Source organism: Pseudophryne corroboree, chromosome 6 (assembly GCF_028390025.1).
Source record: "Pseudophryne corroboree isolate aPseCor3 chromosome 6, aPseCor3.hap2, whole genome shotgun sequence".
NCBI classification, from domain to species: Eukaryota; Metazoa; Chordata; class Amphibia; order Anura; family Myobatrachidae; genus Pseudophryne; species Pseudophryne corroboree.
In genome coordinates this window covers 244,121,488-244,139,599 of record NC_086449.1, presented here as the reverse complement: position 1 = coordinate 244,139,599, position 18,112 = coordinate 244,121,488, and positions in this window count along the sequence as shown.

Below are 18,112 nucleotides of genomic sequence, written 5' to 3'. Positions count from 1 at the left end.
CACACCCAGCATTCGCCCAGACACTCCTCCGTTTCTCCAGCCACTCCCGCGTTTTTCCCAGAAACGGTAGCGTTTTTTCACACACACCCATAAAACGGCCAGTTTCCGCCCAGAAACACCCACTTCCTGTCAATCACATTACGATCACCAGAACGAAGAAAAAACCTCGTAATGCCGTGAGTAAGAAACCTAACTGCATAGCAAATTTACTTGGCGCAGGCGCACTGCGGACATTGCGCATGCGCATTAGCGACTATTCGCTCCGTTGCGGGAAAAAAATAACGAGCGAACAACTCGGAATGACCCCCCTTATCTTATAAATACAGTCCCAGAACCACGTGTTGTCACTCCAGCGTGCGGGTCCGGTATGAGGACGCTCAGCGTGCAGGTCCGGTATAAGAACACTCATACCGGACACGCACAGTGGAATGACAACACGTGGTGCTGGCACTGTATTTATAAGGTACATTTATATGTATGTTTTTATCCTGATGATGAATTAATAAAAATTTTAAACCCTAAAAGAAAGGTATAGATCTGCCCCAGATGGCGCTGCTCATTTTTAGCCTCCACCGTCAGCAGCACCGCAGCTACTGGGAGAGCTGACGGTGGAGGCAGGAGACGAGCAGAAACAATCCTCACGCTGCCTGAGAGGAGGCTCTGCAATCTCCCTCCACTGCAAGGGTGCTGCTGCTACTGCCTCATGGTCATGCGAGGGAAGCAGGCAGAGCCAGAGGCGGTGTTGACAGGATATAGTGCTATGGATTGTTTGAGGAAGGGGGGCCCCAAATTGGTATCTTGCTTAGGGCCCCATGAGGACTAAATCCGCCTCTGCCCAGTGGTCACAGTTTTCCAGCATCTAGGATTGAAAGTGGGAGACAGCAGCAGAGCTAGAACTTTGTGGGCCCTATAGCAACAGTTTGAAGGGGCCTCCAGCCTAAGGCTTCTAGACCCCTCTTTCTGCGCAGTTGTTCATTTTATGTCCCATAGTAGTACCTAGTTCATTTTATGCTCTACAGTAGTGCTCTAGTTCACATCATACCACCCCGTAGCTCCAGCTAAACTTATGTCACATTGTAGTGCATGCAGTTCACAATATACCACAATGTAGTGCTCCCAGTTCAAATTATGCCATAGAGTGCCCCCATTTCAGATTATGGGCGGGATGTACTAAGCGGAAAATGCAGTAAACCCCCTGTTTACCGCATTTTCCTGATGTACTAAGTAGAGATGAGCGGGTTCGGTTCCTCGGAATCCGAACCCGCCCGAACTTCATATTTTTTTTCACGGGTCCGAGCGACTCGGATCTTCCCGCCTTGCTCGGTTAACCCGAGCGCGCCCGAACGTCATCATCCCGCTGTCGGATTCTCGCGAGGCTCGTATTCTATCGCAAGACTCGGATTCTATATAAGGAGCCGCGCGTCGCCGCCATTTTCACTCGTGCATTGAGATTGATAGGGAGAGGACGTGGCTGGCGTCCTCTCCGTTTAGAGAAGAGAGAGAGAGACACAGTAGAGAGAGAGACACAGTAGAGAGAGACGAGAGAGACACAGTACTAGTAGTAATTTTGGGGAGCATTATTACTTAGGAGGAGTACTACTATACTACTATATATACTACTTGCTGAAGTGATATAGATAAGAAGATTAGATAGTGTGACTGCAGTGTATTGTATTAATTATCTGACTTGTGGGGGAGACACTGACAGTGGGGAGCAGTTAGAGTCTGAGAGCAGGACTCAGGAGTACATATAACGTACAGTGCACAGCACATTTTTGCTGCCAGAGTCAGTGCCACACTGCCATTGTGTGACCACACTGACCACCAGTATAATAATATATTTTTTATTTTGTGATTGTCTGCTTAGGCCTCGGAGTACTAGTTGCAAGTTGCAACGTGACCTGACCACCAGTTTAATAATCAATCATCACCAGTTTAATATATATATATATATATATAAAATTGTATATAATATATATATATAATATTGTATGCCACCTACCCGTGGTTTTTTTTTTTTCATTCTTTATACTATTACATACTACTATAGTAGCTTACTGTAGCAGATTGGCAGTCTGCGGTGCTGTGCTGCTGACCTGACAGTGTCCAGCAGGTCCGTCATCAGTCATTACATAATAAATATATATAGTACCTGTCCGGCTGCAGTACAGTGATATTATATTGATTTCATCTCATCAATAATTTATCATCCAGTCTAGACTCTATATTAGCAGCAGACACAGTACGTTAGTCCACGGCTGTAGCTACCTCTGTGTCGGCACTCGGCAGTCCATCCATAATTGTATACCACCTAGTACCTACCCGTGGTTATTTTTTTTCTTTCTTCTTTATATATACTACATCTCATTATCATCCAGTCTATATTAGCAGCAGACACAGTACGGTAGTCCACGGCTGTAGCTACCTCTGTGTCGGCACTCGGCAGTCCATCCATAATTGTATACCACCTAGTACCTACCCGTGTTTTTTTTTTCTTTCTTCTTTATATATACTACATCTCATTATCATCCAGTCTATATTAGCAGCAGACACAGTACGTTAGTCCACGGCTGTAGCTACCTCTGTGTCGGCACTCGGCAGTCCATCCATAATTGTATACCACCTAGTACCTACCCGTGGTTATTTTTTTTCTTTCTTCTTTATATATACTACATCTCATTATCATCCAGTCTATATTAGCAGCAGACACAGTACGGTAGTCCACGGCTGTAGCTACCTCTGTGTCGGCACTCGGCAGTCCATCCATAATTGTATACCACCTAGTACCTACCCGTGGTTTTTTTTTCTTTCTTCTTTATATATACTACATCTCATTATCATCCAGTCTATATTAGCAGCAGACACAGTACGTTAGTCCACGGCTGTAGCTACCTCTGTGTCGGCACTCGGCAGTCCATCCATAATTGTATACCACCTAGTACCTACCCGTGGTTATTTTTTTTCTTTCTTCTTTATATATACTACATCTCATTATCATCCAGTCTATATTAGCAGCAGACACAGTACGGTAGTCCACGGCTGTAGCTACCTCTGTGTCGGCACTCGGCAGTCCATCCATAAGTATACTAGTATCCATCCATCTCCATTGTTTACCTGAGGTGCCTTTTAGTTGTGCCTATTAAAATATGGAGAACAAAAATGTTGAGGTTCCAAAATTAGGGAAAGATCAAGATCCACTTCCACCTCGTGCTGAAGCTGCTGCCACTAGTCATGGCCAAGACGATGAAATGCCAGCAACGTCGTCTGCCAAGGCCGATGCCCAATGTCATAGTACAGAGCATGTCAAATCCAAAACACCAAATATCAGTAAAAAAAGGACTCCAAAACCTAAAATAAAATTGTCGGAGGAGAAGCGTAAACTTGCCAATATGCCATTTACCACACGGAGTGGCAAGGAACGGCTGAGGCCCTGGCCTATGTTCATGGCTAGTGGTTCAGCTTCACATGAGGATGGAAGCACTCAGCCTCCCGCTAGAAAAATGAAAAGACTCAAGCTGGCAAAAGCAGTAGCACCGCAAAGAACTGTGCGTTCTTCGAAATCCCAAATCCACAAGGAGAGTCCAATTGTGTCGGTTGCGATGCCTGACCTTCCCAACACTGGACGTGAAGAGCATGCGCCTTCCACCATTTGCACGCCCCCTGCAAGTGCTGGAAGGAGCACCCGCAGTCCAGTTCCTGATAGTCAGATTAAAGATGTCAGTGTTGAAGTACACCAGGATGAGGAGGATATGGGTGTTGCTGGCGCTGGGGAGGAAATTGACCAGGAGGATTCTGATGGTGAGGTGGTTTGTTTAAGTCAGGCACCCGGGGAGACACCTGTTGTCCGTGGGAGGAATATGGCCGTTGACATGCCTGGTGAAAATACCAAAAAAATCAGCTCTTCGGTGTGGAGGTATTTCAACAGAAATGCGGACAACAGGTGTCAAGCCGTGTGTTGCCTTTGTCAAGCTGTAATAAGTAGGGGTAAGGACGTTAACCACCTCGGAACATCCTCCCTTATACGTCACCTGCAGCGCATTCATAATAAGTCAGTGACAAGTTCAAAAACTTTGGGTGACAGCGGAAGCAGTCCACTGACCAGTAAATCCCTTCCTCTTGTAACCAAGCTCACGCAAACCACCCCACCAACTCCCTCAGTGTCAATTTCCTCCTTCCCAAGGAATGCCAATAGTCCTGCAGGCCATGTCACTGGCAATTCTGACGATTCCTCTCCTGCCTGGGATTCCTCCGATGCATCCTTGCGTGTAACGCCTACTGCTGCTGGCGCTGCTGTTGTTGCTGCTGGGAGTCGATGGTCATCCCAGAGGGGAAGTCGTAAGCCCACTTGTACTACTTCCAGTAAACAATTGACTGTCCAACAGTCCTTTGCGAGGAAGATGAAATATCACAGCAGTCATCCTGCTGCAAAGCGGATAACTGAGGCCTTGACAACTATGTTGGTGTTAGACGTGCGTCCGGTATCCGCCGTTAGTTCATAGGGAACTAGACAATTTATTGAGGCAGTGTGCCCCCGTTACCAAATACCATCTAGGTTCCACTTCTCTAGGCAGGCGATACCGAGAATGTACACGGACGTCAGAAAAAGACTCACCAGTGTCCTAAAAAATGCAGTTGTACCCAATGTCCACTTAACCACGGACATGTGGACAAGTGGAGCAGGGCAGGGTCAGGACTATATGACTGTGACAGCCCACTGGGTAGATGTATGGACTCCCGCCGCAAGAACAGCAGCGGCGGCACCAGTAGCAGCATCTCGCAAACGCCAACTCTTTCCTAGGCAGGCTACGCTTTGTATCACCGCTTTCCAGAATACGCACACAGCTGAAAACCTCTTACGGCAACTGAGGAAGATCATCGCGGAATGGCTTACCCCAATTGGACTCTCCTGTGGATTTGTGGCATCGGACAACGCCAGCAATATTGTGTGTGCATTAAATATGGGCAAATTCCAGCACGTCCCATGTTTTGCACATACCTTGAATTTGGTGGTGCAGAATTTTTTTAAAAACGACAGGGGCGTGCAAGAGATGCTGTCGGTGGCCAGAAGAATTGCGGGACACTTTCGGCGTACAGGCACCACGTACAGAAGACTGGAGCACCACCAAAAACTACTGAACCTGCCCTGCCATCATCTGAAGCAAGAAGTGGTAACGAGGTGGAATTCAACCCTCTATATGCTTCAGAGGTTGGAGGAGCAGCAAAAGGCCATTCAAGCCTATACAATTGAGCACGATATAGGAGGTGGAATGCACCTGTCTCAAGCGCAGTGGAGAATGATTTCAACGTTGTGCAAGGTTCTGATGCCCTTTGAACTTGCCACACGTGAAGTCAGTTCAGACACTGCCAGCCTGAGTCAGGTCATTCCCCTCATCAGGCTTTTGCAGAAGAAGCTGGAGACATTGAAGGAGGAGCTAACACGGAGCAATTCCGCTAGGCATGTGGGACTTGTGGATGGAGCCCTTAATTCGCTTAACAAGGATTCACGGGTGGTCAATCTGTTGAAATCAGAGCACTACATTTTGGCCACCGTGCTCGATCCTAGATTTAAAGCCTACCTTGGATCTCTCTTTCCGGCAGACACAAGTCTGCTGGGGTTGAAAGACCTGCTGGTGAGAAAATTGTCAAGTCAAGCGGAACGCGACCTGTCAACATCTCCTCCTTCACATTCTCCCGCAACTGGGGGTGCGAGGAAAAGGCTCAGAATTCCGAGCCCACCCGCTGGCGGTGATGCAGGGCAGTCTGGAGCGACTGCTGATGCTGACATCTGGTCCGGACTGAAGGACCTGACAACGATTACGGACATGTCGTCTACTGTCACTGCATATGATTCTCTCAACATTGAAAGAATGGTGGAGGATTATATGAGTGACCGCATCCAAGTAGGCACGTCACACAGTCCGTACTTATACTGGCAGGAAAAAGAGGCAATTTGGAGGCCCTTGCACAAACTGGCTTTATTCTACCTAAGTTGCCCTCCCACAAGTGTGTACTCCGAAAGAGTGTTTAGTGCCGCCGCTCACCTTGTCAGCAATCGGCGTACGAGGTTACATCCAGAAAATGTGGAGAAGATGATGTTCATTAAAATGAATTATAATCAATTCCTCCGCGGAGACATTGACCAGCAGCAATTGCCTCCACAAAGTACACAGGGAGCTGAGATGGTGGATTCCAGTGGGGACGAATTGATAATCTGTGAGGAGGGGGATGTACACGGTGATATATCGGAGGATGATGATGAGGTGGACATCTTGCCTCTGTAGAGCCAGTTTGTGCAAGGAGAGATTAATTGCTTCTTTTTTGGTGGGGGTCCAAACCAACCCGTCATATCAGTCACAGTCGTGTGGCAGACCCTGTCACTGAAATGATGGGTTGGTTAAAGTGTGCATGTCCTGTTTATACAACATAAGGGTGGGTGGGAGGGCCCAAGGACAATTCCATCTTGCACCTCTTTTTTCTTTAATTTTTCTTTGCGTCATGTGCTGTTTGGGGAGGGTTTTTTGGAAGGGCCATCCTGCGTGACACTGCAGTGCCACTCCTAGATGGGCCCGGTGTTTGTGTCGGCCACTAGGGTCGCTTATCTTACTCACACAGCTACCTCATTGCGCCTCTTTTTTTCTTTGCGTCATGTGCTGTTTGGGGAGGGTTTTTTGGAAGGGACATCCTGCGTGACACTGCTGTGCCACTCCTAGATGGGCCCGGTGTTTGTGTCGGCCACTAGGGTCGCTTATCTTACTCACACAGCTACCTCATTGCGCCTCTTTTTTTCTTTGCGTCATGTGCTGTTTGGGGAGGGTTTTTTGGAAGGGCCATCCTGCGTGAAACTGCAGTGCCACTCCTAGATGGGCCCGGTGTTTGTGTCGGCCACTAGGGTCGCTTATCTTACTCACACAGCTACCTCATTGCGCCTCTTTTTTTCTTTGCGTCATGTGCTGTTTGGGGAGGGTTTTTTGGAAGGGCCATCCTGCGTGACACTGCAGTGCCACTCCTAGATGGGCCAGGTGTTTGTGTCGGCCACTAGGGTCGCTTATCTTACTCACACAGCTACCTCATTGCGCCTCTTTTTTTCTTTGCGTCATGTGCTGTTTGGGGAGGGTTTTTTGGAAGGGCCATCCTGCGTGACACTGCAGTGCCACTCCTAGATGGGCCAGGTGTTTGTGTCGGCCACTAGGGTCGCTTATCTTACTCACACAGCTACCTCATTGCGCCTCTTTTTTTCTTTGCGTCATGTGCTGTTTGGGGAGGGATTTTTGGAAGGGCCATCCTGCGTGACACTGCAGTGCCACTCCTAGATGGGCCCGGTGTTTGTGTCGGCCACTAGGGTCGCCCAGCTTAGTCATCCAGCGACCTAGGTGCAAATTTTAGGACTAAAAATAATATTGTGAGGTGTGAGGTATTCAGAATAGACTGAAAATGAGTGTAAATTATGGTTTTTGAGGTTAATAATACTTTGGGATCAAAATGACCCCCAAATTCTATGATTTAAGCTGTTTTTTAGTGTTTTTTTAAAAAAACACCCGAATCCAAAACACACCCGAATCCGACAAAAAAAATTCGGTGAGGTTTTGCCAAAACGCGTTCGAACCCAAAACACGGCCGCAGAACCGAACCCAAAACCAAAACACAAAACCCGAAAAATTTCCGGCGCTCATCTCTAGTACTAAGCCCCGTCCGGCAGGTCAGCGCCGCTGCGGGGTTCGCCAGCTTTAGCTCCCAGCATGCCCAGCATGCCCTGCGGCCGCCCCCATCACCCCGCGCATGCGCAGACTGACTCCTGGGGCCGAATCCCGGAAGTCAGGCTGCCGCTGTGCATCGCGGAGGACAGCTCTTATCGGAAGAGCTGTCCTCCGCAATGCTGATCGCATATGTTAGTACATATGCGATCAGCATCGTGGCGCAGGGCGGCGATGGGCGGCGATGTACATTAGTACATCCCGCCCTATGTCACATTAAAGTGAACCCTTATATTATAACATCAACTACACGGGACTCCAGTGGTCACAGTCCCAGGCCCGGGTAAAGAATACCTGCTCCCCTTTTCCCCCTCGGCACCATTGCTGTCAGCTTTTGAATCTTGCATGGCATCTTGACATCTGCAGGCAGAGACGGCCATAGGCATAGGCAAACTAGGCAATTGCCTAGGGCATTTCATATGCCTAGGGGCATCATCAGCTTCTGCTGATTAAAATGATATGCGGCATGCCTATATTCTGTATGTAGCATTTCATATGCAGACACAGCCACAGTCTCACACAGTATATTGGCATGCTGCATATCAGTTTAATCAGCAGAAGCTGCTTGTGCATCCTAGCCACATAGCAATGCAAATAAGATGCAATTTCATTTAAAAAAAAAAGTGCCCGACGTTAGCATTGATGCAAGATTTGTGAGGACACATCTGTATCCAAGCAGAGGCAGAGGTCACAGTGTTAGTGGAAGTGTGAGTGCTGTGTGCATGTGAGTGGGTTGGTTGTGCAGTAGTGTTCAGAATATGTGTAAGGAGCATTATGTGTGTCATGTAAAAATGCATTAATAATGTGCAACATATGTATAAAGGGCACTATGTGTGTCATTATGTGTTTAAGGGCATTAATAATGTGCGGCATATGTGTAACAGGGCACTACTGTATGTGTGTCATTATGTGTATAGGGGCACTAATAATGTGCAGCAAATGTGTAGGGGGCACTATGTGTGTCATTATGTGTATAAGGGCATTAATAATGTGCGGCATATGTGTAAGGGACATTATGTGTAAAAGGGCATTAATAAAGGTTGTCATAATGTGTAAGGTGCATTATGTTTATAAGGACATTAATGTGTCTCATATGTGTAAGGGGCATTACTGTGTGGAATTGTCTAGAAATGCATTACTAATGTGTGGCATTATGTGTATAAGGTGCTCTACTGTGTGGCGTTGCATATAGAAAGGGCACTACTGTGTCATCTGATGTGAATAAAGAGCAATAAGGTGTGGTGTAATGTGAATAAGGAGCAATTCAGTATGATGTAATGTGAATAAGGGGCTCTACTGTGAGGAGTAACGTTTATAAGGTAAAGTGATACTACTGTGGGATGCAATATGAATTATGGACACTATTGCAAGATAAAATGTGAATAAAGTTGCAGTACTGTGTGGCGTAATTGGAATTGGGGTTACTATTGTGTGGCCATGTCCCTTGCCAGCAAGAAGATGCCCCTTTTTGGGCTGTGCGTCAAATGTGCGAACTGTTCCTATTTAAAATATAGGGGGTACAAGGACTGCTATGGGTAAGGGGTGATGGTGCTGGGAAAGAGGTGCAGGGTCAGAGGCAGAACCAGCGGTGGTGCTAGGGGGCACCAGCCAAAATCTTGCCTAGGGCATCATATTGGTTAGGGCCGGCTCTGTCTGCAGGGCTCCAGTCCTGAGAATATCTCAATCTACAGAAAATGGAAACAGTAAGTGTAAAAACAGAGGAGGAGGGTGGGAATCAAACAGCTCCTATGTGGATAATCCTAAAGAAAGAAATTCCACTTTGAGTGGATAGTTTCTTAATTTCAGCACACTGACCCTTTCTGGGACAGTCCAAATTAGAGATGAGCGGGTTCGGTTTCTCTGAATCCGAACCCGCCAGAACTTCATGTTTTTTTTCACGGGTCCGAGCGACTCGGATCTTCCCGCCTTGCTCGGTTAACCCGAGCGCGCCCGAACGTCATCATGACGCTGTCGGATTCTCGCGAGGCTCGGATTCTATCGCGAGACTCGGATTCTATATAAGGAGCCGCGCGTCGCCGCCATTTTCACACGTGCATTGAGATTGATAGGGAGAGGACGTGGCTGGCGTCCTCTCCGTTTAGAATAGATTAGAGAGACACTTGATTTACTAATTTTGGGGAGCATTAGGAGTACTCAGTACAGTGCAGAGTTTTGCTGATAGTGACCACCAGTTTTATTTATAATCCGTTCTCTGCCTGAAAAAAGCGATACACAGCACACAGTGACTCAGTCACATACCATATCTGTGTGCACTGCTCAGGCTCAGGCCAGTGTGCTGCATCATCTATTATCTATATATAATATTATATATATCTGTCTGACTGCTCAGCTCACACAGCTTATAATTGTGGGGGAGACTGGGGAGCACTACTGCAGTGCCAGTTATAGGTTATAGCAGGAGCCAGGAGTACATAATATATTATATAGTGAGTGACCACCAGACACACAGTGCAGTTTATTTAATATATCCGTTCTCTGCCTGAAAAAAGCGATACACACAGTGACTCAGTCAGTCACATACCATATCTGTGTGCACTGCTCAGGCTCAGGCCAGTGTGCTGCATCATCTATATATATTATATATCTGTCTGACTGCTCAGCTCACACAGCTTATAATTGTGGGGGAGACTGGGGAGCACTACTGCAGTGCCAGTTATAGGTTATAGCAGGAGCCAGGAGTACATAATATTATATTAAAATTAAACAGTGCACACTTTTGCTGCAGGAGTGCCACTGCCAGTGTGACTAGTGACCAGTGACCTGACCACCAGTATATATAATATTAGTAGTATACTATCTCTTTATCAACCAGTCTATATTAGCAGCAGACACAGTACAGTGCGGTAGTTCACGGCTGTGGCTACCTCTGTGTCGGCACTCGGCAGCCCGTCCATAATTGTATATACCACCTAACCGTGGTTTTTTTTTCTTTCTTTATACATACATACTAGTTACGAGTATACTATCTCTTTATCAACCAGTCTATATTAGCAGCAGACACAGTACAGTGCGGTAGTTCACGGCTGTGGCTACCTCTGTGTCGGCACTCGGCAGCCCGTCCATAATTGTATATACCACCTAACCGTGGTTTTTTTTTCTTTCTTTATACATACATACTAGTTACGAGTATACTATCTCTTTATCAACCAGTCTATATATTAGCAGCAGACACAGTACAGTGCGGTAGTTCACGGCTGTGGCTACCTCTGTGTCGGCACTCGGCAGCCCGTCCATAATTGTATATACCACCTAACCGTGGTTTTTTTTTCTTTCTTTATACATACATACTAGTTACGAGTATACTATCTCTTTATCAACCAGTCTATATATTAGCAGCAGACACAGTACAGTGCGGTAGTTCACGGCTGTGGCTACCTCTGTGTCGGCACTCGGCAGCCCGTCCATAATTGTATATACCACCTAACCGTGGTTTTTTTTTCTTTCTTTATACATACATACTAGTTACGAGTATACTATCTCTTTATCAACCAGTCTATATATTAGCAGCAGACACAGTACAGTGCGGTAGTTCACGGCTGTGGCTACCTCTGTGTCGGCACTCGGCAGCCCGTCCATAATTGTATATACCACCTAACCGTGGTTTTTTTTTCTTTCTTTATACATACATACTAGTTACGAGTATACTATCTCTTTATCAACCAGTCTATATATTAGCAGCAGACACAGTACAGTGCGGTAGTTCACGGCTGTGGCTACCTCTGTGTCGGCACTCGGCAGCCCGTCCATAATTGTATACTAGTATCCAATCCATCCATCTCCATTGTTTACCTGAGGTGCCTTTTAGTTGTGCCTATTAAAATATGGAGAACAAAAATGTTGAGGTTCCAAAATTAGGGAAAGATCAAGATCCACTTCCACCTCGTGCTGAAGCTGCTGCCACTAGTCATGGCCGAGACGATGAAATGCCAGCAACGTCGTCTGCCAAGGCCGATGCCCAATGTCATAGTACAGAGCATGTCAAATCCAAAACACCAAATATCAGTAACAAAAGGACTCCAAAACCTAAAATAAAATTGTCGGAGGAGAAGCGTAAACTTGCCAATATGCCATTTACCACACGGAGTGGCAAGGAACGGCTGAGGCCCTGGCCTATGTTCATGGCTAGTGGTTCAGCTTCACATGAGGATGGAAGCACTCAGCCTCTCGCTAGAAAAATGAAAAGACTCAAGCTGGCAAAAGCAGTAGCACCGCAAAGAACTGTGCGTTCTTCGAAATCCCAAATCCACAAGGAGAGTCCAATTGTGTCGGTTGCGATGCCTGACCTTCCCAACACTGGACGTGAAGAGCATGCGCCTTCCACCATTTGCACGCCCCCTGCAAGTGCTGGAAGGAGCACCCGCAGTCCAGTTCCTGATAGTCAGATTGAAGATGTCAGTGTTGAAGTACACCAGGATGAGGAGGATATGGGTGTTGCTGGCGCTGGGGAGGAAATTGACCAGGAGGATTCTGATGGTGAGGTGGTTTGTTTAAGTCAGGCACCCGGGGAGACACCTGTTGTCCATGGGAGGAATATGGCCGTTGACATGCCAGGTGAAAATACCAAAAAAATCAGCTCTTCGGTGTGGAGGTATTTCACCAGAAATGCGGACAACAGGTGTCAAGCCGTGTGTTCCCTTTGTCAAGCTGTAATAAGTAGGGGTAAGGACGTTAACCACCTCGGAACATCCTCCCTTATACGTCACCTGCAGCGCATTCATAATAAGTCAGTGACAAGTTCAAAAACTTTGGGTGACAGCGGAAGCAGTCCACTGACCAGTAAATCCCTTCCTCTTGTAACCAAGCTCACGCAAACCACCCCACCAACTCCCTCAGTGTCAATTTCCTCCTTCCCCAGGAATGCCAATAGTCCTGCAGGCCATGTCACTGGCAATTCTGACGAGTCCTCTCCTGCCTGGGATTCCTCCGATGCATCCTTGCGTGTAACGCCTACTGCTGCTGGCGCTGCTGTTGTTGCCGCTGGGAGTCGATGGTCATCCCAGAGGGGAAGTCGTAAGCCCACTTGTACTACTTCCAGTAAGCAATTGACTGTTCAACAGTCCTTTGCGAGGAAGATGAAATATCACAGCAGTCATCCTACTGCAAAGCGGATAACTGAGTCCTTGACAACTATGTTGGTGTTAGACGTGCGTCCGGTATCCGCCGTTAGTTCACAGGGAACTAGACAATTTATTGAGGCAGTGTGCCCCCGTTACCAAATACCATCTAGGTTCCACTTCTCTAGGCAGGCGATACCGAGAATGTACACGGACGTCAGAAAAAGACTCACCAGTGTCCTAAAAAATGCAGTTGTACCCAATGTCCACTTAACCACGGACATGTGGACAAGTGGAGCAGGGCAGGGTCAGGACTATATGACTGTGACAGCCCACTGGGTAGATGTATGGACTCCCGCCGCAAGAACAGCAGCGGCGGCACCAGTAGCAGCATCTCGCAAACGCCAACTCTTTCCTAGGCAGGCTACGCTTTGTATCACCGCTTTCCAGAATACGCACACAGCTGAAAACCTCTTACGGCAACTGAGGAAGATCATCGCGGAATGGCTTACCCCAATTGGACTCTCCTGTGGATTTGTGGCATCGGACAACGCCAGCAATATTGTGTGTGCATTAAATATGGGCAAATTCCAGCACGTCCCATGTTTTGCACATACCTTGAATTTGGTGGTGCAGAATTTTTTAAAAAACGACAGGGGCGTGCAAGAGATGCTGTCGGTGGCCAGAAAAATTGCGGGACACTTTCGGCGTACAGGCACCACGTACAGAAGACTGGAGCACCACCAAAAACTACTGAACCTGCCCTGCCATCATCTGAAGCAAGAAGTGGTAACGAGGTGGAATTCAACCCTCTATATGCTTCAGAGGTTGGAGGAGCAGCAAAAGGCCATTCAAGCCTATACAATTGAGCACGATATAGTAGGTGGAATGCACCTGTCTCAAGTGCAGTGGAGAATGATTTCAACGTTGTGCAAGGTTCTGATGCCCTTTGAACTTGCCACACGTGAAGTCAGTTCAGACACTGCCAGCCTGAGTCAGGTCATTCCCCTCATCAGGCTTTTGCAGAAGAAGCTGGAGGCATTGAAGAAGGAGCTAAAAGGGAGCGATTCCGCTAGGCATGTGGGACTTGTGGATGCAGCCCTTAATTCGCTTAACAAGGATTCACGGGTGGTCAATCTGTTGAAATCAGAGCACTACATTTTGGCCACCGTGCTCGATCCTAGATTTAAAGCCTACCTTGGATCTCTCTTTCCGGCAGACACAGGTCTGCTGGGGTTGAAAGACCTGCTGGTGACAAAATTGTCAAGTCAAGCGGAACGCGACCTGTCAACATCTCCTCCTTCACATTCTCCCGCAACTGGGGGTGCGAGGAAAAGGCTCAGAATTCCGAGCCCACCCGCTGGCGGTGATGCAGGGCAGTCTGGAGCGACTGCTGATGCTGACATCTGGTCCGGACTGAAGGACCTGACAACGATTACGGACATGTCGTCTACTGTCACTGCATATGATTCTCTCAACATTGATAGAATGGTGGAGGATTATATGAGTGACCGCATCCAAGTAGGCACGTCACACAGTCCGTACTTATACTGGCAGGAAAAAGAGGCAATTTGGAGGCCCTTGCACAAACTGGCTTTATTCTACCTAAGTTGCCCTCCCACAAGTGTGTACTCCGAAAGAGTGTTTAGTGCCGCCGCTCACCTTGTCAGCAATCGGCGTACGAGGTTACATCCAGAAAATGTGGAGAAGATGATGTTCATTAAAATGAATTATAATCAATTCCTCCGCGGAGACATTGACCAGCAGCAATTGCCTCCACAAAGTACACAGGGAGCTGAGATGGTGGATTCCAGTGGGGACGAATTGATAATCTGTGAGGAGGGGGATGTACACGGTGATATATCGGAGGGTGAAGATGAGGTGGACATCTTGCCTCTGTAGAGCCAGTTTGTGCAAGGAGAGATTAATTGCTTCTTTTTTGGGGGGGGTCCAAACCAACCCGTCATATCAGTCACAGTCGTGTGGCAGACCCTGTCACTGAAATGATGGGTTGGTTAAAGTGTGCATGTCCTGTTTTGTTTATACAACATAAGGGTGGGTGGGAGGGCCCAAGGACAATTCCATCTTGCACCTCTTTTTTTCTTTTCTTTTTCTTTGCATCATGTGCTGATTGGGGAGGGTTTTTTGGAAGGGACATCCTGCGTGACACTGCAGTGCCACTCCTAGATGGGCCCGGTGTTTGTGTCGGCCACTAGGGTCGCTAATCTTACTCACACAGTCAGCTACCTCATTGCGCCTCTTTTTTTCTTTGCGTCATGTGCTGTTTGGGGAGGGTTTTTTGGAAGGGACATCCTGCGTGACACTGCAGTGCCACTCCTAGATGGGCCCGGTGTTTGTGTCGGCCACTAGGGTCGCTAATCTTACTCACACAGCTACCTCATTGCGCCTCTTTTTTTCTTTGCGTCATGTGCTGTTTGGGGAGGGTTTTTTGGAAGGGACATCCTGCGTGACACTGCAGTGCCACTCCTAGATGGGCCCGGTGTTTGTGTCGGCCACTAGGGTCGCTTATCTTACTCACACAGCGACCTCGGTGCAAATTTTAGGACTAAAAATAATATTGTGAGGTGTGAGGTATTCAGAATAGACTGAAAATGAGTGTAAATTATGGTTTTTGAGGTTAATAATACTTTGGGATCAAAATGACCCCCAAATTCTATGATTTAAGCTGTTTTTTAGTGTTTTTTGAAAAAAACACCCGAATCCAAAACACACCCGAATCCGACAAAAAAAATTCGGTGAGGTTTTGCCAAAACGCGTTCGAACCCAAAACACGGCCGCGGAACCGAACCCAAAACCAAAACACAAAACCCGAAAAATTTCAGGCGCTCATCTCTAGTCCAAATGCGGGAGATCAACCCCTACCCCTCAGCTCACATCACAAAGGCTGTAATCAAGGAGAAGCCTACTCTCCAAACGTATCGGTATCACTGATTAACTCAGCTGTACCTGTGATTGATCTGTGAGGGCTAAATGGGAGTACGGGAGATGGATTATATCAGTGTGAGAGAGACAGAGACTACCACGCAGGGGTGTAACCAGAACTTTGTAGGCTCCATAGCAACCTTTTGAATGGGGACCCTGTCCCAATGCTTCTAGAGAGACACCTCTCTGCAGCAGTTGTTCATTTTATACCCCATATTATTGGTGCCCTAGTTAATTTTTGAACCATGGTAGTGCCCTCGTTAATGTTATGCCCAATAGTAGTGCCCTAGTTTATTGTATGAACCATAGTAATGCCCTAGCTCACGTTATGTCACATTGTAAGGCTGCCAGCACACAATATGCAACACAGCACCCCCAATTCACATTATCACATACAGGGCCACTAGTTCATATTATATTACATTACAGTGCTGCCAGTTCATACTGTGCCACATTACAGTGCCCACAATTCATATTATGCCACACTATAGTGCTTGCACTTCATATTGTACCACATTACAGAGCCCCTGTTCATATTACAGATATATCTTTGCTCTGTGTGCCATAAGGCGCATTACACATAACGCAAGAGTGCCATATGACTGTAGCAACAAGCGTCTTTTTGTGATTTTCTCCTGGAAAATGCGTAGTAGACACAATGTAATGCAATAGTACGCAGGTTCTGCTTATTAAAATGATATGCAGCATGCCTATATTGTGTGTGTGACTGTGACTGTATTTGCATACAAAATGCTATGTTCAGTGTTTTCCTGGAAATCAACGTGGCATTTCGGATGCAGATACAGCCGCAATGCCCTTATGTATCATCAAATAGTGAAAATTTTACACAGCACATCTAACTGTGACAGGGAAGGTGGGTCCCTCTTAGCTCTGGGCCCCGTAGCAGCTGCACTCCCTGCACCTATGGTAGCTATGCCCTTGCAACCAGGGCCGTAACTACATGTGTGCCAAGTGGGCTTGGCACACAGCGCAGTTGCCCTGAGGGCGCAAGGCCAGCGGCATGTAATGAGTCAAATTGACTCATTACATGCCGCCTCTGCTGTGTGCGCCGTGCGCCGCGCTGTGGAGGGAGAAGAGGACCAGCGCCGGGCAGCGGAGAAGGAGGAGGAGGGAGGGGGAGCAGGGAGCCGCAGCAGCGCTATGTCATTGGTAGTAAGCGCCGCTGCAGCATCCCCTTCTCCTTCTGTATTGGCTGCCCGGCGCTGCTGTGGATGCTGGGATGCGGTTCCTCCATCCCAGCATCCACAGCAGCGCCGGGCAGCCAATACGGAAGGAGAGGGGGATGCTGCAGCGGCGCTTACTACCAATGACATAGCGCTGCTGCGGCTCCCTGCTCCCCATCCCTCCTCCTCCATCTCACCTCACTGCCTGCACCGAGGGAGCTGCACGAGGAGCCTTACCGCCAGCAGGGAGATGGTAAGTTTATCTCTCTTTCTCTCTCTCTCTCTCTCTCAGGGGGTCACCGTCTGCCGCAATGTGTAAAAAGGGGGATGGCTGCCGCAATGTGTAAAAAGGGGGACTGGCTGTAAAAAGGGGGCCTGGCTGCCACAATGTGTAAAAAGGGGGCCTGGCTGCCGCAATGTGTAAAACGGGGGACTGGCTGCCGCAATGTGTAAAAAGGGGGACTGGCTGCCGCAATGTGTAAAAAGGGGGACTGGCTGCCGCAATGTGTAAAAAGGGGGACTGGCTGCCGCAATGTGTAAAAAGGGGGACTGGCTGCCGCAATGTGTAAAGAGGGGGCCTGGCTGCCGCAATGTGTAAAAAGGGGGCCTGGCTGCCGCAATGTGTAAAAAGGGGGCCTGGCTGCCGTAATGTGTAAAAAGGGGGACTGGCTGCCGCAATGTGTAAAAAGGAGGACTGGCTGCCGCAATGTGTAAAAAGGGGTACTGGCTGCCGCAATGTGTAAAGAGGGGGCCTGGCTGCCGCAATGTGTAAAAAGGGGGACTGGCTGCCGCAATGTGTAAAAAGAGGGCCTGGCTGCTGCAATGTGTAAAAAGGGGGACTGGCTGCCGCAATGTGTAAAAAGGGGGACTGTCTGCTGTAATGTGTAAAAAGGGGGACGCTGTCTGCTGTAATGTATAAAAGGGGCTCTACCTGGTGTAGTGGCGCTACTGTGCAGCGTAATTTGAATAATGTAGACTACTGTGCACCGTAGTATGAATTGCTATTATTTTGTGGCCACGCCCCTTCCCCGTGAAGCCACGCCCCTATAAATTTTTTGCGCGTCTGCGCCCCGCACTGTCCTTATCTTACATGGGGGGGGGGCGCCACTGTCGTTTCTTGCACACAGCGCTAAAATGCCTAGTTACGGCACTGCTTGCA